Here is a 25,954-nt window from a genome sequence, read left to right as displayed (position 1 = left end):
GAGCATGCTGGGGTCATGGGGCTGTGACCCTGTCACTGTGTCATGAAGAGGTTTGTCCCCTCGTATGTGCGGATCCTAGCAGATGCCTCCCTCCATTTGCTTCTTAAGAGAAGTGCAGTTGTGTTCAGATGTCCGCCCAGATGCGTGGTAACCGGCTGCCCGGGCAGTCTCCTCCCAGCCTCTCCCTAAGGGCTGGGTGAGCCAGGCGGGCTGGGGTACATGGGAGGGTGGGTGGGTGGGCGGCTAAGGATCCCTTGCGTGGGGGTAAAAATGCTGTTGGAATCATGAAGGGTTTTTAAAATTTTGTTCTGTGTCTGCTCCCACTCTAGAACGAAGCAGCCGAGTGAACGCTTAGCCCCCTCTCAGGGCAGCCCAGCTCTGCCTGCACCAGCACAAGAGGCCACCCGGACAGGACAGAGGCCCCACGGGGAAGGAGATGGGCCACTTCTCTCCCAGGTGTGTGAGTCTGTCCCAGCAGTGGGTCCGTCTGCACTGCTGACGGCTGCTGGAGCCAGCAAGGCCTTTAGACACGACACTGACATGATCTGATTTATACTTTTTAAAGGTCACTCTGCATTATATGTCTATGTATTTTTAATAATCTAAGTTTTTTCAATTAGAGTTGACATCTAGATTTAGATTCAGGTGCACCATGTAGTGGTTAGACATTTTAAGGTTACAGAGTGATCTCCCCAGTAAGTCTAGTAGGGGTGTCTTTCAACTGGGTGTGCATCCTATTCACAAGAGCTCTCCCCTCAAAGGCCCCACCTTTTATTTATTTGTGATTTATCTCACTGGGGTGCCCCTGGTTCACACAAGGATTTGGTTTTCAGCAGCACAGTTGCACAGAACCTCATGTGTATATTGCACTGTCTGTTCACCCCCAAGTCAAGTCTCCTTCCATCACCATTGCCTCCCCCTGGACCCTCTTCTCCCCTCCCCCCACCCCCTGGAGGTCACCCGGTGATTTGACATTTAAAATGATGTTTGAGATGCGTGTCGAGGGCACAGGCCATGGAGCTGCGATTTCCAACACATGTGCCTCGGCCCACTCGTGTGGCGCAGCAGTTTTTAAAACACCCCACACCTGACTGTTGATTCAGGGCACTGCCTTCTTTCCAAGGCTATTGCCATGTTTTCCTCTTTCTGTCTTTCTTTTTTCTCTTTTTCCTTTTTTCTCAGGTGCTTCTTTCTAAGGAATTGTGCTTTCCGTTTTCTAAGATCTGAAACGGCCAAGCAGCATTTCTTTAGGCCCCAACTTGAAGCCAGGGTGTCATACTTGTCGGGCACTGTAAGGGGACAGGCCTGTGCCCAGCCTGCACAGTTCGGTGCCGCGCCCCCTGGGGACCGGGCACACCCGTGGAAAATCGCTCGTGTAGACAGATGCACAGGGTGAGGTGTGGTTCAGGCACAGAGGGCGGGCACGTGGCCGGGAGGCAGGAGACGTGGAGACTGGAGGCCCAGCACAGGCCCCGCAGAGGCCCATGAGCGAGGGGAGGGGACAGGAAAACAGAAGGCCCAGCAGGAGGGAATGGGAGGGGACAGGGGGACAGAGAAAGGGACAGGACAGGGACCCTAGGAGGGACAAGGAAGGGGGACATGAGAGGCCAGGAAGGACGGGGTGGGGGGACAGGGGAGCAGAGACAGGGGTAAAGAAGGGGGGATAGGGGACTGTCCATAAAAGGGGGGCTGGTTTCCCTGTCACCTGTCCCTCCTCCCCTTTCTCTCCAGCTCTCACCCTTTCATGGAGGGTCCCCTGTCCCCTGCCTTCCTCCGGGGGTCCCCTGTCCCCTACCTCCATGGAGGGTCCCCTGTCCCCTGCGCTCCCCCATGGAGGGTCCCCTGTCCCCTGCCCTCCCCATGGAGGGTCCCCTGTCCCCTGCCCTCCCCATGGAGGGTCCCCTCTCCCCTGCCCTCCCCACCACCATGGAGGGTCCCCTGTCCCCTGCCCTCCATGGAGAGTCCCTATCCTGCTTCCCTGCTCCCCTCCATGGAGGGTCCCTGTCCCCTCCCTTCTTCCCTCAATGGAGGGTCTCTATCCCCCCTCCCCTCCCCCTCCATGGAGGGTCCCCTGACCCCTACCTCCATGGAGGGTCCCTGTCCCCTTCCCTGCCCACCTCCATGGAGGGTTCCCTGTCCCCTGCCCTCCCCACCTCCATGGAGGGTCCCTGTCCCCTCCGTTCTTCCCTCAATGGAGGGTCCCTATCCCCCTCCCCCTCCATGGAGGGTCCCTATCCCCCTCCCCCTCCATGGAGGGTCCCTATCCCCCTCCCCCCTCCATGGAGGGTCCCTATCCCCTTCCCCCTCCATGGAGGGTCCCTATCCCCCTCCCCCTCCACAGAAGGTCCCTATCCCCCTCCCCCCTCCATGGAGGGTCCCTAACCCCCTCCCTCAGCCTCCATGGAGGGACCCTATCCCCCTCCCCTCCCCTCACCCTCCATGGAGGGTCCCTGTCCCCTGCCCTCCCCACCTCCATGGAGGGTCCCTATCCCCCTCCTCCCCCCCCCCTCCATGGAGGGTCCCTATCCCCCTCCCCTCCCCTCCCCCTCCATGGAGGGTCCCTATCCCCCTCCCCTCCCCTCCCCCTCCATGGAGGGTCCCTGTCCCCCTCCCTCCCCCTCCATGGAGGGTCCCTGTCCCCCTCCCCTCCCCCCCTCCATGGAGGGTCCCTATCCCCCTCCCCTCCCCTCCCCCTCCATGGAGGGTCCCTATGCCCCTGCCCTGCCCCCTCCATGGATGGTCCCCTGTCCCCCCTCCACTCTCTCCTCCTTGGTGGGTCTTCTGTGTCCTGTCCCTGTCCCGTCACTCACAGGTCTCCTTGGGGCCTGCACCATGGTCTCCATCTTCACGTCTCCTGCCTCCGGGCCGTGGGCCGTGCCCGCCATCTGCACCCGAAGCACACGTCTCACCCTCCTTATCTGTCTCCCCTGGACCTGTGCTCTCACAACAGATCTCAGATGTCATTTAAATGTCAAATCCCGGGTGGTCTTTAAAAATATAAACCAGATGATGCCCTTCTCGTGCCTACAGCCTTCATGGCTGTGATGGCCTCTTCCACCCACCAGAGGCCCTGTAGCCGCCCTGCCCCCTGCCCTGCACCCTGGCCAGCCTGGCTGTGCCCTGCTGGGGGCCCTTGCTGTTGCTTTGGGGGTGGCTTCCCCAGTTCTCCATGGGGCCAGCTCTGTCTCAATAGCCAAATCTCACTTTAAGTATGACAAGGTCTTGGGGAGCCCTTCCCTGCCACTGCTGGGGAGTCCCTGCAGCGGCCCCAGCCCAGCACTGTTTGGTATCAGGTGGCAACAGGTGACAGAAGTAACACAGGTCACAATGGTAAGACAGGTCATAGAGGTATCCTAGCAACTGTCCTGGGTCAGCCAGGGGGCCCAAGGTAACCAGTTGAGGCTGGATGAAGGGACCCCAGGCCAAGTTTTTCTAGGGCCCCTGGAAGCTGGGAGTGGCTTTGTCAGGGACATGGAAGGGAACAGTCCCCTAAGGAGAGGATGCTGCCAGCGCCCCACAAGCAAGGGACCAGGCTTCCTGGAGCCTCTGGGGTGGAGCGCAGCCCCATGAACCCCAGTTTTCTTGCCACAGCACCTGGGAGTGCACCCTCTGTGCTGAGGGAGCTCCTTCTGAGTTCCTCAGGGCTGTGGGGGAAGACCCTTGTCATCCCTCTCACTCCCTAGTCGCATTGCCTGAGTCTGGTATCTTCCTGGCTCCTGGCATCTTCCCAGACACAGTGCCATTCTGTCCACCTGTCTGTCTCCCCGCCCCTCTCAGCACCTGGAAGGGGGCCACAGAGGCGGGGACGCCACTCATGTTTCTGATTTCATAAAATTTGACTGTTGTCATAAAACTGACTCATGAACATATGATTCCTCAAACGTCTTAAAGCATCTCAAATAAATAAATTCACAAGTAAAAAAAAATCTTTTCACCTTTTGTCAAACCTGCATCTCAGATTTTGGTGCAGAGGTGCCACCGGGCCGCCTCCTGGAGGGGGCAGGTCCTGCCTGCAGACCAGGCTCTCACAGGATGTGCCATTGTCCCCATTCCCACAGGCCGGCCCTTTGGTGCTCCTGACGCCTCATCTCATGGTCACCCGCCTGCTGTGGCTTCTGGCAAGGCTGGGGGCCTCCCATCCTGGGCCATCACAGCTCTGGTGACCTTAACTCCTTGAGGTCTCATTCTTGGTTCTTTCTTACTTGGGGATGAGGAATATGGCCACCGGAAGTAGGGGCAGCTCGGATGCTGTGGCTCGTGGCTGCAGGCCCGTGTGGGGAGTGGATGGTGTGGAGCAGCCCCTCCTGAAGCCGCTGCTAGCCGGCCTGTTGCCTGGCCATGCCCTCGATGGCAGCTCCCTTCTGGTTTTGTTTGAGGCTGTCAGGGACAGTGTCGGGGACAGAGTGATGTCGGGTGTCTGGTTGGTCTCCCTGGGATTAAGCAAGCAGGTGCTTTGGAGGCAGGAGGGGCAGACACAGCTGCCCATAGCGGGGTGCTGTTCCCCTCGGGAAATGCTTGTCCTCAGCAAACACCAGCCGATCCAAAAGCAGTTCTGCAGAGGGATGGGTTTTCCTTCCAAAGGTGAGACTAAAAACTAAGATGCAGCGAGGGCTTTGTTGGGAAAACCCGGATGAACCAGTCCTGCAGAAGGTGTCTGTTAGCTCCACACTGTGTCTGGGAAGCAGGAATGAGGGGCACAGTGGCAGATGCCAGGCCAAAAAGTATCCACATTCCTCACTGACATTTCAGCCATGGCTATGAAGACCCACAGGAAACAGCAGCTGCCCGGGCCCCCGTGGTGTTGTGGGGCCAGTCACCCCCCTGACTCGGGTAGAAGAGCATTCGGACGAGACTCTGTGATCCTGAGACTGATGGAGAGGTTGCCCTGCCTGCCCTGCCTGGGGCCCTCTTTCTTTCAGGTGGCCATACTTGGCCGGCCATGTGCTCAGCTGTCCCCGAGTCACTGAGCAGCTCTCTGGACACTGAGCTAGGACCAGAGCAGTGTCCAGGGCCCCCTTCAGACGCCCTTATCATGGAGGAGACAGCCTTTGTTTCAGAGCAATCACTTCCCAGTAGCAGCCCTGGGGTTGGACCCTCACCTCCTCCCCCAGGCCATTAACAGTAGCCACTGATTTCCTGTCCACAGCCCCAGGCTTCAGTGAAACTCAGAGTCTTATCTCTTGGGAGGTTTTCTTCCAACTGCACCCAACGGCATCTCCAGCAGGAGTCAGCATTGATGTTTCTGGTCCTCTCAACCCCAGAGGCAGCCTTTCATGTCCTCTGTCTGTCCCTGTCCCACCACACCTGTCAGTCAGCTGGTGATTGTCACAAGCCCTGTGTATGCGCTTCAAGACCTCCCTCCCTCACCTGCACAACCTCTGGCTCATGTACAACTTCTTCACTGGGAGGAGACAACAGCAGCAATATGGGTGGTGGGCATCAGCCCATTTACAGATGAAGGGTTTCAATACATTTACATAATTTGCTTCACCCTGGTACTTTAGCTGACCATGGAAGAGGCTGGAGGGAACCTCTCTCTTCTTGTCCAAACCCTTTGACACTGGGGCGCACAACCATCTCCTCTCCCCCCTGCTGCTGTTCCTGGAATCGCCACCACGTGCAGTCGGGGCCTTACCTGCCTTGTGCTTTCCTGGTCCCAGGCCCTCTGGGGTCCTTGCTGAGGGGGTGGCAGGAAGGGATGAGTCTGCCCTCCATCTGCGCTGCCTCAGCCCTGTTAGTCCCTGCCCTGCAGACAACATGGTCCTGAAGGAGGAGGGAGAGAAGAGGCATGTTTGGGGGCCTGTAAGGCTGGAGCAGGGGTGCAGGTGGGAAGGCAGGAGGGAGAAGGTGCTGTCACCATGGGTGAGCCTGGGCACCATGCCAGTGCAGGTCTCTGGGGACATGGGGTTCCTCCCGCCAGCACCATGAAAGAGGACTGGGACTTACACTCCCTGCAGGAAGCATGAGATGCCTGGTACCTCTGCAAATGACTTCTCATGGAGCTTTAGTCTCTTTACCTGTAAAATGAGGCTGGCAGCCCTGCTGACCTTGGGATTGCTGTGATGAGGGACACGAGTGAAGCTTCTGCTACTATGGGTTCCAGCATCAGGGCTCCAACCACCCAGCAGGCCCTTTGGGTGGATCAGGCTCCACTGGCTGGAAGGGCAGGAGGTGGGGGTGGGGCAGAAACACTCCCCCACTGCTCCCTTTGCCCAGGGTGAGGCTTCCAGTTGCTGCTGCTCAGTCATCTTTCGAATCCCTTCCCTGTGAGTTTGTGCCCAGGTTGTCGGGGTGTCTTCCTGCCTCCAGATCAGTCCTGAGGAGTAAATCCCAGCTGCCCTAGAGCAGCCGTCCAGGTTTGTCCAACTCCTTGGAGACCAGATTCTCGTGCTCCTTTTCTTGGCGGGGCAGTTCTTTCTAAGGGATGTGGGGTCATAGCTTTTGCGCCTCCTCCTCCTGCAGGTGCTGGTGGTGAGCTAACACTGTGCCCCTGCCAGAGCTTCACCTCCTGCAGTTCCATCCACACGGGTCCCAGCCCTCCCGGACTCCGAAGCCACAGCAATGTCCCAGACCAGGGTTCACCCCGGGCTGGACCCCAAGGGCACACAGACATATGGTTTGGAGAAAACAAGGGTTGTTTAGTATTCATGCAGATTTTGTACTGGACAAAAGGACTCTGTCCTTATCAAGTATTTTTTAATTAAAGATTTTATTTATATCTTTTTAGAGCAGGGAAAGTGGGGGGAGGAAGAGAAACATCAGTGTGTGAGAAAAACATTGATTGGTTGCAACCCGGGCACTTGCCTGCAACCCAGACACTTGCCCTGACCAGGAATCAAATCGGTGACCTTTTGGTTTGTGGGGAGATGCTCAACCTATTGAGCCATACCACTCAGGGCTTATAAAGCATTTTAATGGGGGACTCCTGTGTAGGTGACTGTCCCCTTAGCTCTTGCTGCTTCTAGGATTCTCTCCTTCATTTGAATCTTGGCTAATGTAATTATGATGTGCCTTGGTGTGTTCCTTCTTGGGTCCAACTTCTTTGGGACTCTCTGAGCTTCCTGGATTTCCTGGAAGTCTATTTCCTTTGCCAGATTGGGGAAGTTCTCCTTTAATATTTGTTCAAATAAGTTTTGCACTGGTGGCTGTTCCTTTCCCCCTTCTGGTACCCCTATAATTCGGATGTTGGAGCGTTTAAAGATGTCCTGGAGGTTCCTAAAACTCTCCTCATTTCTTTGAATTCTTGCTTCTTGACTCTTTTCTGTTTGGCCATTATTTGCTTTCTTCTGGTCCACTCCATTGATTTGAGTCCCAGTTTCCTTTTCACTGCTATTGGTGTCCTGTGAAATTCCATTCATTTCCATTAGTTTCGCCTTCATATATTTGTCCAATTTGTGGCTATAATCAACCAGTTCTGTGAGGATCCTGATGACCAGTGTTTTAAACTCTGCATCTGAGAGTTTTGCTATTTATTCATTGCTTAGATTTATAGGCTCTGGGGCTTTGAGATCTTCTTGCGCCATTTTTGGTCTGTTCGTGCCCTTTAAGTGTGAGAAGTGGCGCCTTGGACTCCCAGGTCGCTGGGTTGTGATGCTGTATGTGGGGGCGTGGTCAGAGTGGGGAAATGGCGGCACCCTCTGCTGGTTCTCACAGCTGGGTGAGGAGCATAACCTTAGGTGCTTCGCGTGGGCCGGGCCACTCAGAGTCGCTGGGTTATGACGCTGTATGTGGAGGTGGGGTCATAGCAGGGAAATGGCAGCGCCCTCCCGGCTGCTGGGTGCCCTGTCCACCTGCGCACAAATGCGGGACCACAGTCAACATGCAGCCCCGCTTCCCCGCTGTCTCCTCCTCGGTCGCTCGCCTAGTCGCTCGCTTGGTCGCTCACTAGGTCCAACCCTGAGCCTGGATTCCGTGCGCCTGGATTCTGCGCGCCTGGATTCTGCGCGCCTGAGTCCGTCTGACTGAGTTTTCCTGTGCAACCCCGCTTCACCAGCCGCTGGTTTCGCCCCTTACTGGTCAGGCTGAAGAATTTGTTGTTAACAGACTTCCGAAAAGTTCAATTTTCCGTGTTCTGGCTATGTTTTCTATTGCTAATATTCTGTCGTCTCTAAACTTGGTTGTGTGAGAAGGCACGGCACATCCACCTATGCCTCCATCTTGGCGGAAGTACCTGTTCATAGGGTTTTTTAAAAAATTCATTTATCTTTAGACAGGAAGGGAAGGAGAGAGAGAAAGAAACATCAGTGTATGGTGCCTCTCGTGTGTCCCCTGCTGGGAACTGGCCTGAAACCAGGCATGTACCCTGACTGGGAATCAAACTGCGATCCTCTGGTTCACAGCCCTGTGCTCAATCCACTGAGCTACACCAGCCAGGGCTGTTCATAGGTTTTGATCTTCTTCAATTACTTAGATAAGTCCCTTTAGCATTTCATATACTAAGGGCTTGGTGATGATGAAGTCCTTTAACTTGACCTTATGTGAGAAGCACTTCATCTGCCCTTCCATTCTAAATGATAGCTTTGCTAGATAGAGCAATCTTGGATATAGGTTCTTGCCTTTCATGACTTCAAATACTTCTTTCCAGTCCCTTCTTGCCTGTAAGATCTCTTTTGAGAAATCAGCTCTCAATCTAATGGGAACTCCTTGGTAGATAAGTGTCTCCTTTTCTCTTGGTGCTTTTAAGATTCTCTCCTATCTTTCTTCTTGGGTAACTTAATGATGATGTGCCTTGATGAGGTCCTCTTTGGGTCCAACTGCTTTGGGACTCTCTGAGCTTCCTGGACTTCCTGGAAGTCTATTTCCTTGACGAGATTGGAAAATGTTTTTAATAAGTTCCAAATAAGTTTTTGGAACTTAAATGTTCCAAATAAGTTTTTAATTTTTTGTTCTTGTTCTCCTTCTGGCACCCCTATCATTTGGATGTAGGAAGGTTTAAAGTTGTCCTGGAGGTTCCTAAGCTTCTCTTCATTTTTTCAATTCTTGTTTCTTCATTCTGTTCTGGTTGGAGGGTTATTTCTTCCTTTTGTTCCAAATTGTTGCTTGGAGTCCTGGTTTCCTTTCTGATACCGTTGGTTCCTTGAAATTTTGCTTTGTTTCACTTAGGGTATCCTTCATTTGTTCTTTCATTTTGTGACAAAACTCAATTACCAGGGCTTTGAACTCTCCATCAGATAGGTTGGCTGTCTCCTCGTGGCTTAGCTCTCTTTCTGGAGTTTTGCTTTCTCATTTCATTTGGGCCATATTTCTTTGTCTCAGTGCACCTGTTAAGTTGTAGGGGAACAGGGCCTTCGGTACTCACCCTGGCAGGGCAACCCTCTTTGCTGGGGCTGTGGTGCTGCCTGTGGGGGAGGGGCCAGAGAGAGGACAATGCAGCTCACCTGCTGGGCTCTAGCCCACTTTCCAATGAACCCTTGAACCCTCAAGTGAGACTGGGCATTTCTCCCCCAACAGCAACCCCTGCCATAGTCCACAGTCAGCTGTGAGTCTGTTTCTGGTCCAGCCAGCCCTGCCCACATGGTCCACCACCTCGCCACAGGTTCTCTCTGTGCCCCTCGTACCGGTCTGGTTGGTCTGGTTGGTCTGGTTGGTCTGGTTGGTCTTGTTGGTCTGGTTGACTGTTTCTTTAACTGCTTGGTTGTGGGAGTTCCATGCAGTTTGATTTTCTGGCACTTCTTGTGGTTTATTGTTTTCAGATTGGTTGTTATCCTCCTGTTGGTTGTATGAGGAAAGGAATGGTTTCTACCTACACCTCCATCTTGGCTGGAACTCTCCTCATGTGTGAGTTTTGAGGTGTATACCTAGGAATATAACTATTACATATTAAACTATTACTTCAGAGACAGGGATTGCAGGAGACAACAGATAGACGACCTTGTCCTTATCAGAACTCTGTACTGTTTGAATTTTTACAAATTGTGTTTTGATGATAAAACGTGATTTGTAAAGTGTTTTAAATGGGAAACTAGAATCTGTTCATGAGAAGTGTCTTATCCATTAACTAATGATTGTAGTGGTGAAGGGAATCTCAATAACTGTAAACGCTGAGGACTATTCTATGTGTCATTGTGCAATTAGCTTATTTATTTGTTTACTCTTAATTGTCTGCCTTTCCCATTTGAATGGAAGCTCTGTGACAGCTGACACCTAAGTGCCTATAAAGTCATCAGTCCCAGCCTCCAACGTCACTCCCTCAAACTAACACAATAGCCTCTTCACCCTTCACTGCTTCTGCTCCTTCCCCTGTGTATTGGTTTGCTAGGGTTACTGAAACCAAGGACCACGGACTGGGTGGCTTAAAGCCCTACAAATGGATTGTTTCAGGGTCCTGGAGGCTAGACATCCAATGTCAAGGTGTTGGCGAGGTTGATTCCTTCTGAGGCTCTGAGAGAGCCTGTTCTGTGACTCTCCCCCAGTTCCTGGCAGTTTGCTGGCAAATCCTCCAGAATGGCTCTGCCCTCTTCCCTCCTGGGTCTGTATCTCTTGTCCTCTTGTTACAAGGACACCAGTCATTTTGGATGGAGGGCCCACCCTACTCCAGTAGGACCACCCTCACTGATTACATCTGCAATGGCTCTATTTCTGAACAAGGTTGCTTTGGAAGGTACTGGGGTTCGAACTATAAGATTTCTCTGTTTTGGGGGGAGGGCTTGTACAAGCCAACCCATAAAGGCAGTACGTCTTTTCTTTTTAAAAAAGATTTTATTTTGCCCTGGCTGGTGTAGCTCAGTGGATTGAGCATGGGCTGCGAACCAAAGGATCACCAGTTCAATTCCCAGTCAGGGCACATGCCTGAGTTGTGGGCCAGGTCCCTGGTTGGGAGCGTATGAAAGGCAACCACACATTGATGTTTCTCTCCCTCTCTTCCTCTCTCCCTTCCCCCTCTGTCTAAAACTAAATAAATAAAATTGTAGAAAAAATTTTATTTTTATTTAGTTTTAAAGAGAGGGAAAGGGAGGAAGAGGGGGAGAGAAACATGGATGTGCGGTTGCCTCTTGTACGCTACCTACTGGGGACCTGGCCAGCGACCCAGGCATGTGCCTGACTGGAAATGGAACCAGCTGCCCTTTGGTTGCCAGGTTAGTGCTGAGTCCACTGAGCCACACCAGCCAGGGGCAAGGCAGTATGTATTTTGTTTATTATATGACATGTCTCCTCAGTAGAATGTAACCTTCACAAGCAGGGATTTAGTTAAATTTGATAGCCTTACAGATATTGTTGTTGACTTTTAAATTAGGTTAAACTTTTGAACAGGCAATCATTTACATGGTTGAAAGTCAAAATGATATTAAAATGTACCTAGAGAAGTTTCATTTCCATTCCAGCCTCTGGCTATCCAGTCTTCCCTACCTCGGTAAGTCACTATTTTGATTAGTCCTCCAGAATTTTTTATGAAAATATATACATATGTGCATATATATGTACCCATATAGTCTTATTTTCATACTTACACCAAAAATATCATTATATACAGAGGCTACACCTAGCATTGTTTCCTTGAAACTATTTCCTGGACACTATCCCATATCATTTTATAGAGAACTTCATCTTTGTTACAGTGCTTTGTATTGCTTCTTAGGGACATACTATATAGTTGATTTAATCAACCACCTATTCATAAACAGGGGCAGAGACCCACCAGACACACCCACTGAGGGGCACAAAACTGTGCCTGGTCACCCTGGCGCTGAGGTCAGGCTGGGCCTGTGCACCTGCTGAATCAGCACTTCCCTAGCAGACGGGGGCTCCTGAGAGCTGCTCTTCATTTGTTTATGTTTACTTTTCAGACAAGAAATTTAGTGCATAACATAGGCAACAGGAAAACTAAAATCACAAAAGAAAAATCAATTTATTTGCCAAAATGAGCTTGTTCTCCAATCTGAAATCCAGGGCGGGGCGGGGCGGGGTGGGGCTGCAGGCCGGGCTCCAGGACTCTGGCTTTCTTCTGCTTGACCTCTGTGCCTGTTCACATTCAATCAGATTCTCCCTCCGAACTTCGGATGAAGCTGCCTATGGATGTGCTGCCCTTTCTCCTTTCCAAACGAGGTTCGGTCGTCTGTCTCCACACCACTACACAGCAGAGGGTGACACCACCTATTAAGTCTGTGAGTCCTGTCTCAGTGTCTGCAGGGCTGACCTCAGCACCAGCGTGGCACAGAGCACGAGGTGGCCTCCAGGGTGCGCTCTCTCATAGCCCGAGCTCACCCTCAGCACATCTTGTCCTGGATTTTGCCACCTTCCCTGTCCTTTAGTGGGAAGCTCTGGTTTCTCTCAGAATCTCCCCATGCACTGCGTGGAACCTTCACAGAACTGGGTGGTTTTCAGGGCTAACTGGCAAGAGGAAAAAAGAGAGAGAAAATAAGCGGGATTCCCCAAATTGTGTAGCACAAAGCCCATTTTCTGAGGTCCTCGCCAGAGACAGGGTTTTCCTTTGCATTTCAGGAGCTTCTTCCCTGGCCATGGCTGCACCTTGAGGGCAGCAGCAGGGCCAGGAGAGGAGGAGGGGGAAGGGTGCCCAGCAGCCCCCACTGTGGCTCTGACAGGCTCCTGTCCAGTCCTTTCTGCGTCCTTCCCACTCTGCTCATGGAGCAGTGCTGACACTCACCTCCTTCAGGACAGAGCTTAGATGCAGGCGGGGACCCACCAGGTCACTGCCATGCTGGTCACTCGTCCAGTCCTGACTTCCATCCCCAGTCTGCAAGCTGCTGCTTCGCTCTAGAATCCATGGACACCAGCTTCTCTGTTCTGTCCCGAGCTCTTGGTTGTCATCAGTGAGGGGGCGGCTGGCTCTGGACGTGCTCCATGCTGGTGGCTTCAGAACGATGTGGTCTCTTTAAAGGAACACAGGGGAGGAAGAGAATGAGTGGACAGCAGGTTGACTTTCTGCTGTGCACAAATCAGGTATTGTCTTTACTCACAGTCCTCTGAAGTGCTGTGTTGATTGGCAGGACGCACTTTTATTTTCTTCTCCTCTGGTTGCTCTTCCTGAAGAGGGTGCACGGAGTTGGCTGCACACGCACTGGGACCGGAAGGTGGGCGTGCCGTCCCTGCGCCCAGAAGCACCCTGTTCGTGCTGCTCCGTGTCTGAGCCCCTCTCACCAGGCCGTTCAGGTCTGGACAGAGGCGGGACCAGCCGTCGTGGCTCCTCCCAGGCCTTCCCGACACCACCTGTCCGTCTGTCCTGCACACCACTGGTCTGTGCTCCTTGCCAGCTGAATTCGGAGGGACAGCAAGCCTCCGGGGCACTTGGAGGAACCACACAGCAGAGAAGCCCTGGGTCCCTGAGTCCCTGTGTGGAGAGGATGAGCCCTGGTGGCTCCCTGGCCCACATCGTGGAACACAAGGACCAAGTAGATTTCACTGAGTTCAAATGCTGAAAAGTTCGTTAGGACAACTTACCGTTATGACTTTCATGGGCAGAGTCTCTGATGGGCAATTAGACTCTCCCTGGCTTGACTGCTGAGTAAGTGTCAGACTTTTGATGAGTCACTTTGTGTCCCTCATCTTCGTTTAGCCCCTGGCTGAATGGGGTGTGTCGATTCCACCCACCAGCATTGCTTGTCCCTCTTTTCTGCCACGTTGGAAGATAAATCGAAGCCACCTGTGGAAGGAGAGCGCATATGAAGATGAGGTATCATCATTACCTCATTCTGAGCACCCTTCTGCCAAGTACATAGAGGAAAATTATTAATCACCCCTTACCTGGACAGTGTAAGGATCGCGTCTGCAGCTGTGATCTGCCGATGATTAAAAAGCACTCATTCCACCGACGGTTCCGCCAGATCATCGCACATCCTTGAGGAGCATCACTCACAGGAACTGCTCCTTGACATCCTTCATGACCCAGCCGAGGTACCCAGAAGGTCTTTAACGTACTCGGTAAAGTTTACTCCTAGGGTGTTTTTTTTTTTTTTTTTTTGATGCAGCTGTAAATGGGATTGTTCTCTTAACTAAGAGAACCACCCTTTCTGGTGGTTCGTTGTTGGCGCATTGAAAATGCAAGTGATTTCTGGGTGTTTATTTTGTGTCCTGCTACTTTACCGGATTCATGTCAGTTCTAGGAGCATTTGGTGCACCTTGAGGGTCTCTGTGTACAGAACCTGCAAATAGTGACAGTGTCACTTCCTCCTTTGCGATGTGGACGCCCTTGTCCCCTTGTCCGGCTGCTGCCACGAGGACTCCAGCGCTGTGTTGGATGAGGGTGGTGAGTGCAGGCATCCCTGCCTTGCCCCCAGTCTTAAGGGAGACGCTTTCAGCTGTTTCCTGCTGAGTATGATGTTGGCCATGAGGTTGTCCTAAGTGGCCTTTGTGTTGAGGTGTGTCCCCTTCATCCCCGTTGCTGAGAGTTCTTTGTCACAAGTGCTCAATTTTATCAAATGCTCTTCCTTCATCTGTTGATATGATTAGGTGATTTTCACCCTTCATTTTGTTCATATGGTGTATCACAGTTATTGATTTGTGGATATCACACCAACCTTGCATCCTTGGACTGCAAGGAGCTTTGTTAAGTCCACTTGATTGTGGTGTAGAATCTTATACATGTTGCTGGATCTGGTTGGCTCAAATTTTGCTGAGAATTTGAGCGTCTGTGCTCATCAGGGATATTGCCTATAATTTTCTTTCTTTGTCGTGTCTTTATCTGGTTTTGGAATTAGCACAATGCTAGCCTTGTAAAAGCAGCTTGGGAGTCTTCCCTCCTCTGGAGTTTCTTGGAATAGTTTGAGAAAGACAGGTGTTAGTTCAAAGACTTCTTTGAGTGTTTGATAAAATTCACCTGTGAAGCCCTCTGGTTCAGGACTTTTGCTTCTTGTTACTACTTCAATTTTATTCATTGGTCTATTGAGTTGGTCTATTCAGAATTTCCTCTTCTTCCCGATTCCATTGGAAAGGTGGTGTGTTTACAGGACTTCACCCATTTTGTCCAGATTATCCACTGTGTTGGCTTGTAGTTGTTTGTACTGTTTCTTTATATGGCTTTGTATTTCTGTGGAGTCGGTTGTTACTTCTCTTTCATGTCTGATTTTATTTGGGTTCCCTGTTTTTTTTTTCTTTTTCTTTTAAGTGATTTAGATAGAGAGAAGGGAGAGAGAGAGAGAAACATCAATCTGTTGTTCCACGTATTGATGCATTCATTAGTTGCTTCTGGTATGTGCCCTGAACAGGGATGAGACCTGCAACCTTGGCATATTGGCACGACACTCTAACCAACTGAGCTCCCAGCCAAGGCAAGTCTCCTTCAGTGTTAAATGACAGCCTTGCTGGGTGGAGTAGTCTTGGTTGGAGGTCCTTGCTTTTCATCCCTTGGACTATTATGGGCCAACCCTTCTTGCCTGAAATGTCTGCTGAGAAATCAGCTGACAGACTTACAGGAGCCGCCCTGTAGGTAGGGCTGTGTCTCTTGCTGCTCTTAAGATTCTCTGTGTCTTTAATGTTTGTTCCCTTAAATATGATGTGTCTTGGTGGGAGCCTCTTTGGGTTCACTTGTTTTGGGACTCTCTGTGCTTTTGGCCTTGTGTATCTTTTTTCCTTCTCCAGATTAGGGAGTTTAAAAAAATATATTTTCTGTACTTATTTTAAGAGCAAGAGGAAGGGGAGAGAGGAAAAGAAGAGGAGAAACATCGATGTGCAAGAGATACATCCATCAGTTGCCTGTTGCATGTCCCCAACAGTGGACCTGGCCACAACCCAGGCATGTGCCTTGACTGGGAATTGAACCAGTGACCTTTGGGTCCACAGGCTGGCACTGAGTCCACTGAGCCAAACCAGCCAGGGCTTTTTTTTCCTTACCTGAAGACATGCTTACAGAGAAGAACCGGGAGAGAAGAACATGGATCGGTTGCCTCCTGTGTGAGCCCCAACTGGGGACCCAACCCATCAGCTTTGTGGAAGACCCTCCAACGAACTGGCCCACCTGGCCAGAGCCAGGGTAGGGAAGTGTTTAGTCATGATCACCTCCAATAGGTGTCTGTCCCGTCTCTTCCTCTTCCCTCCCCCTGGTGCCGCTGTGATGTGGGTGTTGTTACACCTCATGTCGTCCCACAGGTCTCTTCAACTGTTTTCATTTTTAAATATTTTTCTCTGTTCTGGTTGTGTTTCCTGCCATCTTGTCTTCCAAATAGCTGGTTTGATCCTCTCCTTCATCCAACCACTTGTTCCTTCTACTATATTCATTTCAGATGTTATGTCCTTCACTTCTAACTTATTTTTTTTTACTGCTTCTCTGTCCTTTTTCATGCTTACTATCTCTTCGTTTCAGTCCTCACTAATTGCGTCCGCTCTTCCCGTCAGTTTTGGGGGTATCCTTGGGCTCTGTGGCTGTGGACTCTCTCTGGTTGAGTTCCGGCGTGCACTGCGTTTGGCTGTTTCTCTGGAGATTCCTTCTGTTTTCCACTTGGGGCTGCTGCTCTGTGTCCCCGCTTTGGCCGCCTCTCTGTGTTTGTTTCTGTGTATTAGGTAGATCTGCCACGATCCCCAGTGTTGGCAGGGCGACCTCATGGTGTGTGGGTGTCCCCTGGGACCCAGTGGTACAGTCTCCTGATCGCCTGAGTCGGGTGCTCCAGGAACGTCCCTTGTGTGGGTCCTGAGGGCCCTGAGTCAGTCCAAGACTCTGTTGGGAGGCCAAGGTCACTGGGGCAGGACAGCTGGGAGCCGGGAGGTGCGGGGCGTGTCCCCTTTTCGTGTCTCTGCACTTCCGACCGGCCTCCCTGTGGCGGCCTCTTGAAATCCTTGGTTATAAGACTTCTCTTCAGCTGCTCTTCAGTTGGTTGTTCTGGTGACTGGCTCTCTGTTTTAATTGTACCTTCATTTTGGTCCTGAAAGGAGGCAAGTGTGATATGCAATTGCTCCTCTGCCATATTGGATCTCTCGAGATGTCCTTCCTTTAAGGAGGAATAATATTCTGTTTTATCCATCGGCCACGTTGAATTTACTCATTCACCTGTCAGTGGAACCCTTGAGTTGCGTCCACGTTTTCGCCACTGTGGGAAACGCCGCTGTGAACAAGGGCGTGCACGCATCTCTTCCAGATGCGCCTTCAGTTCTTTAGTTCTGGGGTTTTCATTGTGTTGCGGGGGAACCTCCATGCTGTTCCTCACAGCAGCTGCAGCAGTGAAGGATGTGAGGCCCGGGCTGGCTTTCTCTGCCAGAGTGGAATTAAAAAGTCCAAGTAGGCCACATGCCCGCACTTCAGCAGTCCAGGCCCCGCAGTCACGTGAGAGCAGCCATGTGGAAGGGCTCTGCAGAGGGTCCCTGGGTTCTCAGAGGCCAGGGAGCTGCTTCCAGCTGCGGGTGAATCCTGGGTCCTTGGGATGTGGTGGTGGGACGAGAGCATGCTGGGGTCATGCGGCTGTGACCCTGTCACTGTGTCATGAAGAGGTTTGTCCCCTCGTATGTGCGGATCCTAGCAGATGCCTCCCTCCATTTGCTTCTTAAGAGAAGTGCAGTTGTGTTCAGATGTCCGCCCAGATGCGTGGTAACCGGCTGCCCGGGCAGTCTCCTCCCAGCCTGTCCCCCAGGGCTGGGTGAGCCAGGCGGCTGGGGTACATGGGAGGGTGGGTGAGTGGGCGGCTAAGGATCCCTTGCGTGGGGTAAAAATGCTGTTGGAATCATGAAGGGTTTTTAAAATTTTGTTCTGTGTCTGCTCCCACTCTAGAACGAAGCAGCCGAGTGAACGCTTAGCCCCCTCTCAGGGCAGCCCAGCTCTGCCTGCACCAGCACAAGAGGCCACCCGGACAGGACAGAGGCCCCACGGGGGAGGAGATGGGCCACTTCTCTCCCAGCTGTGTGAGTCTGTCCCAGCAGTGGGTCCATCTGCACTGCTGACGGCTGCTGGAGCCAGCAAGGCCTTTAGACACGACACTGACATGATCTGATTTATACTTTTTAAAGGTCACTCTGCATTATATGTCTATGTATTTTTTAATAACTCTAAATTTTTTTCAATTAGAGTTGACATCTAGATTTAGATTCAGGTGCACCATGTAGTGGTTAGACATTTTAAGGTTACAGAGTGATCTCCCCAGTAAGTCTAGTAGGGGTGTCTATCAACTGGGTGTTCATCCTATTCACAAGGGCTCTCTTCTCAAAGGCCCCACCTTTTACTTATTTGTGATTTATCTCACTGGGGTGCCCCTGGTTCACACAAGGATTTGGTTTTCAGCAGCACAGTTGCATAGAACCTCATGTGTATATTGCACTGTCTGTTCACCCCCAAGTCAAGTCTCCTTCCATCACCATTGCCTCCCCCTGGACCCCCCTCTCCCCTCCCCCCCCCCCCTGGAGGTCACCCGGTGATTTGACATTTAAAATGATGTTTGAGATGCGTGTCGAGGGCACAGGCCATGGAGCTGCGATTTCCAACACATGTGCCTCGGCCCACTCGTGTGACGCAGCAGTTTTTAAAACACCCCACACCTGACCTGTTGATTCAGGGCACTGCCTTCTTTCCAAGGCTATTGCCATGTTTTCCTCTTTCTGTCTTTCTTTCTTTTCTCTTTTTCCTTTTTTCTCAGGTGCTTCTTTCTAAGGAATTGTGTTTTACGTTTTCTAAGATCTGAAACGGCCAAGCAGCATTTCTTTAGGCCCCAACTTGAAGCCAGGGTGTCATACTTATCGGGCACTGTAAGGGGACAGGCCTGTGCCCAGCCTGCACAGTTCGGTGCCACGCCCCTGGGGACCGGGCACACCCGTGGAAAATCGCTCGTGTAGACAGATGCACAGGGTGAGGGTGTGGTTCAGGCACAGAGGCGGGCACGTGGCCGGGAGGCAGGAGAGGTGGAGACTGAGGCTCAGCACAGGCCCCGCAGAGGCCCATGAGCGAGGGGAGGGGACAGGAAAACAGAAGGCCCAGCAGGAGGGAATGGGAGGGACAGGGGACAGAGAAAGGGTCAGGACAGGACCTTAGGAGGGACAAGGAAGGGGGACATGAGAGGCCAGGAAGGGACAGGGTGGGGGGACAGGGGAGCAGAGACAGGGGTAAAGAAGGGGGATAGGGACTCTCCATAAAAGGGGCTGGTTTCCCTGTCCCCTGTCCCTCCTCCCCTTTCTCTCCAGCTCTCACCCTTTCATGGAGGGTCCCCTGTCCCCTGCCCTCCCCCTCCATGGAGGGTCCCCTGTCCCCTACCTCCATGGAGGGTCCCCTGTCCCCTGCCCTCCCCACCTCCATGGAGGGTCCCCCTGTCCCCTGCCCTGCCCACCTCCATGGAGGGTCCTCCCTGTCCCCTGCCCTCCCCACCTCCATGGAGGGTCCCCCTGTCCCCCTGCCCTCCCCACCTCCATGGAGGGTTCCCTGTCCCCTGCCCTGCCCACCTATGGGGGTCTCCCCTGTCCCCCTGCCCCCTGCCCACCTCAGTTTTAGTGTAAAAAAAAAGGTATTTATTGGAAGCATTTTAGTTAATCTGAAGGTTCCCATAGGCTAAAGCCTGAGAATGTAAGAATAGCTCCTCTTATGCCAGAACTTAGTTTTGCTTTGTCCTGTTAATTTTCATTTCAGGTTTGTGTAGATACTGTATCCCCTCGTATTTAACACAAACATAAACGGATCTCACTGTAGAGAATGGCGGTCTCCCCCAATTTTCCAGAATTTTGCACTTTATCACCTCACATCTCTTCCTCTTCTCCTTTCCCTCCTCCCCCTCCCCTTCCCTGTCTCTCAGATAAGAAACCACTGGTGACACTTTCTACCAATTACGTCCCAGTCACTTAATGATCATATTTTGTAACTGAACTTCCTGTCTCCTCTGCTGCTTAAGTGGGTGGTGACGCGGGCATGTGAGGATCTGTCAGGCCACGGAGGCCACTTGCCCTTGCTGGCACCTTGCATGACCTCAAAACATCCATGTTGTGTGGGCCTCTCTGTGCTTCCTGGACTGGCATGTCTATTTCCTTCACCAAATCAGGGGAGTTTTGTTTCGTTAGTTTTCCAAATAAGTTTTCAATTTCTTGCTCTTCCTCTTCTCCTTCCAGTACCCATTGATCTGAACGCTGGTATGTTTGGAGATATCCCAGAGGCTCCTTACTCTATCCTTGTATTTTTGGTTTTATTTTTCTTCTTGCTGTTCTGATTGAATGTTCTTTTCTTCCATATGTTCCAAGTTATTGATTTGATTCTCTCCACTGTTGATTCCCTGTAAATTTTTCTTTTTTTCCTACTTAGTTGAGAGTTCTGCCTGGGTTGTTTTTGTGCTGTTGAAGTACCCAATGAGTTCCTTGAGCACCCTGCTAACCAGTGTTTTGAACTCTGCATCTGACAGATTGCTTAACTCCATTTTGTTTAGTTCTATTTCTGGGGTTTTGTTCTGTTCTTTCTTCTGGGCCACGTTTCTTCGTCTGCCCATTTTGGCAGCCTCCCTGTGTTTGTTTCTCTGGATTAGGTAGAGCTGCTTTGACTCCCTGTCTCAGTAGCCTGGCCTAGTGTAGAAAAGCGCACTGGTAAACTGTGGGCTCAGAAAGGGGACAATGGTCGCTGCCAGGCCTCTGGAGTTTTTGTCCAGGAGGAAGCTGTCCCCTGGCACTTGCCCTGATGCCACACACTTCAGTTTTCCCGCTATGCTGTGGTGCCCTTCCAGCTGCTGTCCTGGTGCTGGAGCCCAGAGGGAGTGAGTCTGTGCAAGTCCAGTCCTCAGTCAGTTAGGTGCTCTTTAATAGGAGACACCTGAGAATTCTGCGGTTTTTTCTGACTCCCTAACGCCCACTCATTTATACAGCCAGAAGTAATTGGGTCTTCTCTCCTTGCACTGGAACCCTGGGAAGGAATCCCTCTCTCCCGAGGTATCCCTCCCAATTTTTATCCACCACTCATGGGTGTGGGACCACTGGTTCCATATCTCCGGGTCTCTGTGCATCTCCATGCCTCCATCCCTCCCACCCGCCTTGATGAATGTGTCTTCTCTAATTCCTTGGTTGTTCGACTTCCACACAGCTTGATGTTCTGGCAATTCTGGATGATAGTTGTTTTGTCATTGAGTTGTAATTTTTGCTGTGGTTGTGGGAGGAGGTGAGCTGTGTTTACCTACACCACCATCTTGACTGGAAGTTCTAACCAGTTTTTAAAAGTACAACTCAGTGACCTTAACTACATTCACATGTATGTTAGAAATCAACCTCCCATATTTTCTGTTATGTATTTAATTGTGGAAGGTTTGTTATGAAAATGGAGAAATAGCAGTTTTTCGTATGTGCTGCTGGGCGTCCCGGCCTCTGTGGCCCTGTGCTCCCAGCAAGAAAACAGCTCCATTTCCCTGAGAATATCCTGGACCAAACGGTAAAAATCACTAATTGTATTAGACCTTGGTCATTGAGTACACGTCTTCTCAGCGTCGGGTGGTGAACAGGAAGCGTGCGGAGGGCACTTCCAGCACATCTGCCATCCAGTGTGATGGTCGCGCTGTGAGCTGGCCTGGCCGGGATTTCCATGGAACGCTCTCGTTACAGGAAAGAAGGGCCAACAAAACCATGGTGTTTAATCTTGGGTGTTTGGCAGACGTTTTCTGGAAGGTTATCCAAGTCAGTCTGCACTTTAAGAACAATGACAGGCAGTATTTGTTGCCAGTGATAAAATGTGAGCTTTTAAGCAAACATTAGACTTTTGGAAAAAATTCTATTGAGTGGGACAGCATTCCAATACTCAGAGGCTTGGCTGGTGAGACTGGTGATGGTTCAATAAATGTGGTTACTGTGTAATGAAGTGTGTTAACATTTGGAAGATCTCACCTGACTTGGACCTGATTTTTTCCAAACAACCGATCCATGACGTGCTAAAATGATTCATTCAAAGTTCAAGACAGACCAATGTTTTTTTAAAATTTAATTATTGTTCAAATACAGTTTTCTGTTTTGGTTTTTTTTGTGTTTTTTTTTTTACTCCCATCCCAGCCCCGTCCCCACAGACCAATGGGTTTTTAACATAGCGGAGTTTGAATAGTTGATTGGTATGGTTTCAGATCCCACATCCTAACTAATCCTGAAGAAACTACCACTTGCTGAGTTGGGGTGTAGTGCCTGAGACTCAGCCGCACGGTCTGAAGAGGCCATAAAAGAAGGGCTAACGTGACTGGAAGGCTCACTAAGTGAAGCCGCACAGGGCCCCATCCCTTGATTATATGTTCAATACATGTAATGGTTAGACTGCCGTCAGCCTGTAGACCCCGTGGTCTGGGTTCTTCTGGCATAAGAGCCATAAATGGATGTTCAGGACAGACTGGAAAAGACCTGAAACCAAGTCCTTAACAAAATGCTTTTCTTGTAGGTCACCATCCCACTGTTTTGTGACCCTTTGAAAAAGGCACAGTATGACAAAGATGAGGAAACAAGAACTCTTCTTCAGTGTGAGGCTGGTACTTCGTTTCTAACTGTTATGCAGTTCCAGGACCCAAGAGCAACGGGAGTTGTGTTCCACTGAGCTGATTTGTGTTACCAACCTTCTTGCAGGCAACATGCAGACAATGATAGAATTTAAAGAGGCTGAGAAGGCGAAACTGCATTCCAGATGTCCAAGAATTTCTAATTCAAGGTGCTTTGTGACTCTAAATGAGTGGCTTAGACTTCCTCCAAGTTACTTAGACAGTGAATTTTGTAAAGGGAGCAGGTAATGGTTAATATTGTAGAAATTATGGAACCCATTGGAATTGGGAAACTTTTCTTTGAGAGAATGATGCAAACTTCTTGAGAGAGTTATAATTTTTTTGTTTCATTTTGCAATGAGAAGTCTACTGTAAGACTTCCAGCCAAGATGGAGGTGTAGGTAGACACACTGTGCATCCTCGAGCAACCAAAAGAAGGACAACAGCAATTTTAAAACAAAAAACAACCAGAACTGACAGAAAATTGAACTGTATGGAAAGGAAGTCCGTCAACCATGTGGTTAAAGAAGACAGATGCATCCAGGCCAGTAGGAGGGGTGGAGACAGGCATCTGGGTGGAGAGGACTTGGGGCAAGGCAGTGGCTGGAGGACCCAGTGAGGTGGCGGATTGTGGAGTGGGGTGCACAAGGCTTCAGCTGGCCAGCAAGGCAGCAGCTGGTAGACAAGGTGAGTGGGTGGTCCCACATTCCCCAGTGAATAAACCAGGAGGAAACCTGGGGAGCAGGACTGCTCAACCCAGGACCCCAGCAGATAAATAAAGCCTCAAACCACTGGTTGAAAACGCCTGTGGGGGTTTCGACAGTGGTGGGAGGATCTCCAGGTCTCACAGGAGAGTTCATTGGAGAGACCCCCAGGGTCCTAGTATGTACACAAAACCACCGACATGAGAATCAGCACCAGAAGGGCCCACTTTGCTTGTGGGAATCGTGGGAAGCAACTGAAATTCGACAGAGAGTAGAGCAAGCACTGTTGTTCCCTCTTGGATTCCTCCCCCACAAACAGTGTCACAACCCAGACAATGGGTTGCCCCACCCTGGTGAAAACCTAAGGCTCCACCCCTCACTACGGAACAGGCACGTCAAGACACACACACAAAAAAAATGGCCCAAATGAAAGAACAGATTAAAGGTCCAGAAAAAAATACAACTAAATGATGAAGAGATAGGCCACCTATCAGATGCACAGTTCAAAACACTGGTAATCAGGATGCTCACAGAATTGGTTGAATTTGGTCACAAATTAGATGAAACAATGAAGGCTATGCTAAGTGAAATAAAGTAAAATGTACAAGGAACCAATAGTGATGGGAAGGAAACTGGGACTCAAATCAATGAAGTGGCCTGGAAGGAAGAAAGAGACATCCAACCAGAAAAGAATGAAGAAATAAGAATTCAAAAAAATGAGGAGAGGCTTAGGAACCTCCAGGACATCTTTAAACACTCCAACATCTGATTATAGGGGTACCAGAAGGGGAAAAGGAAGAACAAAAAGTGGAAAACTTATTTGAGCAAATAATAAAGGAGAACTTCTCCAATCTGGCAAAGGAAATAGACTTCCAGGAAGTCCAGGAAGCTCAGAGAGTCCCAAAGAAGTTAGATCCAAGGCAGAAAATACCAAGGCACATCATCTTTGCATTAGCCAAGATTCAAATGAAGGAGAGAATCCTAGAAGCAGCAAGAGATAAGGACTTCCCATAAGACTGTCAGCTGATTTCTCAAAAGAAACTTGGCAGGCAAGAAGGGGCTGGAAAGAAGTATTCCAAGTCATGGAAGGCAAGGACCTACATCCAAGATTGCTCTATCCAGCAAAGCTTTCATTTAGAATGGAAGGGCGCATAAAATGCTTCTCAAATAACGTCAAGTTATAGGAAGGAGTTCATCATCACCAAGCCCTTATTATAGGAAATGTTAAAGGGACTTATCTAAGAAAAAGAAGATAAAAAATATGAACAGTGAAATGACAGCAAACTCACAATCATTAACAACCACACCTAAAACAAAAGCAAACTAAGCAAATAACTAGAATAGGAACAGAACCACAGAAATGGGGACCATATGGAGGGTTATCAACAGGGGAGTGGGAGGGGGAGAGAGGAGGGAAAGCTACAGAGAATAAATAGCATAGACAGTGGGTAGAAAACAGTGTGGGGGCAACTTTCTTTGCAAGTTCCCCAAGCCTCCATGGATGAGAGTAAACATGACTGAGACATAATGTGAACTGCTTGGGGAGGAGAGATGGCCATTTTCCCAGAGGAAAAAGGCCTTTAGCAGTGGCCAGTTTCTCAGGGGAAAAAGGAGTTGAGCCCCTTCCTCCAAAGGCTTTTATTGGGTTCTAACACACAGGAATACAGGGTGGCAAGGATCAAACAGTAGATAACATTTCAATTAAATCTGAGGGCTTAGTATGAGTCAGAGTCTGTCAGGAACAGACTTTTAGAGTTTCCTGCTGGAACCCTTAACATGAATGAAAGCACTCTTAGCAGAGGAGACTTCACAGGTGTATCAGGAAGTCTTCGTGATGCCAGATTCCACCACCCGCCCCCCCCCCTCCGCCCCAGGCTTTGGCAAAGCAAGGAGCTGCACCCTTTCCCAGCAGGTATTCAGGTTTAAGGGGATTAGAACCAGGAAATGCTTCCAGCTTTGTCAAAGCCTGCGGCGGGGGAGGGGGGCGTAGCGAGAGTCCATTGCTCCCTCTTTGTTGCACCCCCCTGAGTCCTTCCATGATGGCCTCCCACGTGATCAAGTCTGGCTTAGGTTGCCCCTGCTCTGAGGGGGTCTTACCCATCATTGGCTTCTGACCAAGCTGTGGGGGCAGGGAGAGGAAACTGAGGCAGCATTTGCTACCATACACAAGCTTTGTCTCCTGTGGCTGGCATTCTAATGGTCGTCACTCACCCTTAGCCACAGGGGGTTGAGTTACAATTCCTAGAACCTAGAACCGGGCATAGCGGTCCAAACACAATAGACAGGGGAGTACAAAAATAGTGTAGGAAATGTAGAAGCCAAGAACCTACATGTATGACCCATGGACATGAACTAAAGGGGGGGATGTGGGTGGGGGGGTTGTGCAGGGCAGAGGGGAGTGAAGGGGGGGAAGTGGGACAATTGGAATAGTAAAGTCAATAAAATATATATTAAAAAATAAAAAGTCTACTGTAACTGTTGTCTTTGTTTCTCTGTATGTGATGTTTCTTTATTCTTGGAACTTTGTAGAATTTCTTCGTCTTTGGTTTTCACTGCCCAGACTGGCAGTTATCAATCAGTGAACCACGGGATTTTGTAAAACTCACAATTCCTCGGTGGATTCCTCAGAGCTGTGATGAACGTTTTGGGCCAGGAAAAGGGAAGGACACGCCCCTGTTTTATTTTGCATGTTGAGACAGAATGAGTTTTCCTGGACCAGTATGAAATGCCCCCATGGAAGAAAGTATACATTGGTCTCTGTGCCCAGCTCCTGGCACTGCCCTGTGACTCTCTAAGTGACAGAGGCACGAGGAGCATCTTTCGTTCTTTTGATGGGACTCCGGGTGGGCTCCTGGGTGATTCCTGGGGAGGGCTGTTCACCATCAAGGCCACAGTAAGAAACTTGGGATTTCTAGC

At 50.5% G+C, this 25,954-nt stretch overlaps 1 long non-coding RNA gene across 2 annotated transcripts in view; it reads left to right on the top strand.

The window, feature by feature from the left end:
* The window catches only part of LOC128625869 (uncharacterized), a 29,200-nt gene extending 3,819 nt beyond the window's left edge, over nucleotides 1–25,381 (top strand). The window contains exons 2-4 of one of the 2 annotated variants that reach the window (XR_008389714.1): nucleotides 330–456; nucleotides 11,977–12,101; nucleotides 12,752–12,947. This is a non-coding gene — a long non-coding RNA (uncharacterized LOC128625869). Of the gene's footprint in view, nucleotides 1–329; nucleotides 457–11,976; nucleotides 12,102–12,751; nucleotides 12,948–22,240 lie in introns of those variants that run through there. The other variant, XR_008389715.1, reaches the window with a different exon arrangement.
* Nucleotides 25,382–25,954: the final 573 nt, after the last annotated feature.

This window comes from Artibeus jamaicensis, unplaced genomic scaffold, assembly GCF_021234435.1.
Source record: "Artibeus jamaicensis isolate MK-2021 breed Jamaican fruit bat unplaced genomic scaffold, CSHL_Jam_final scaffold_1019, whole genome shotgun sequence".
In the NCBI taxonomy this organism is placed as follows: Eukaryota; Metazoa; Chordata; class Mammalia; order Chiroptera; family Phyllostomidae; genus Artibeus; species Artibeus jamaicensis.
Note: the sequence above shows the minus strand (reverse complement) of the source record. Positions and strands in the feature narration are given on the sequence as shown.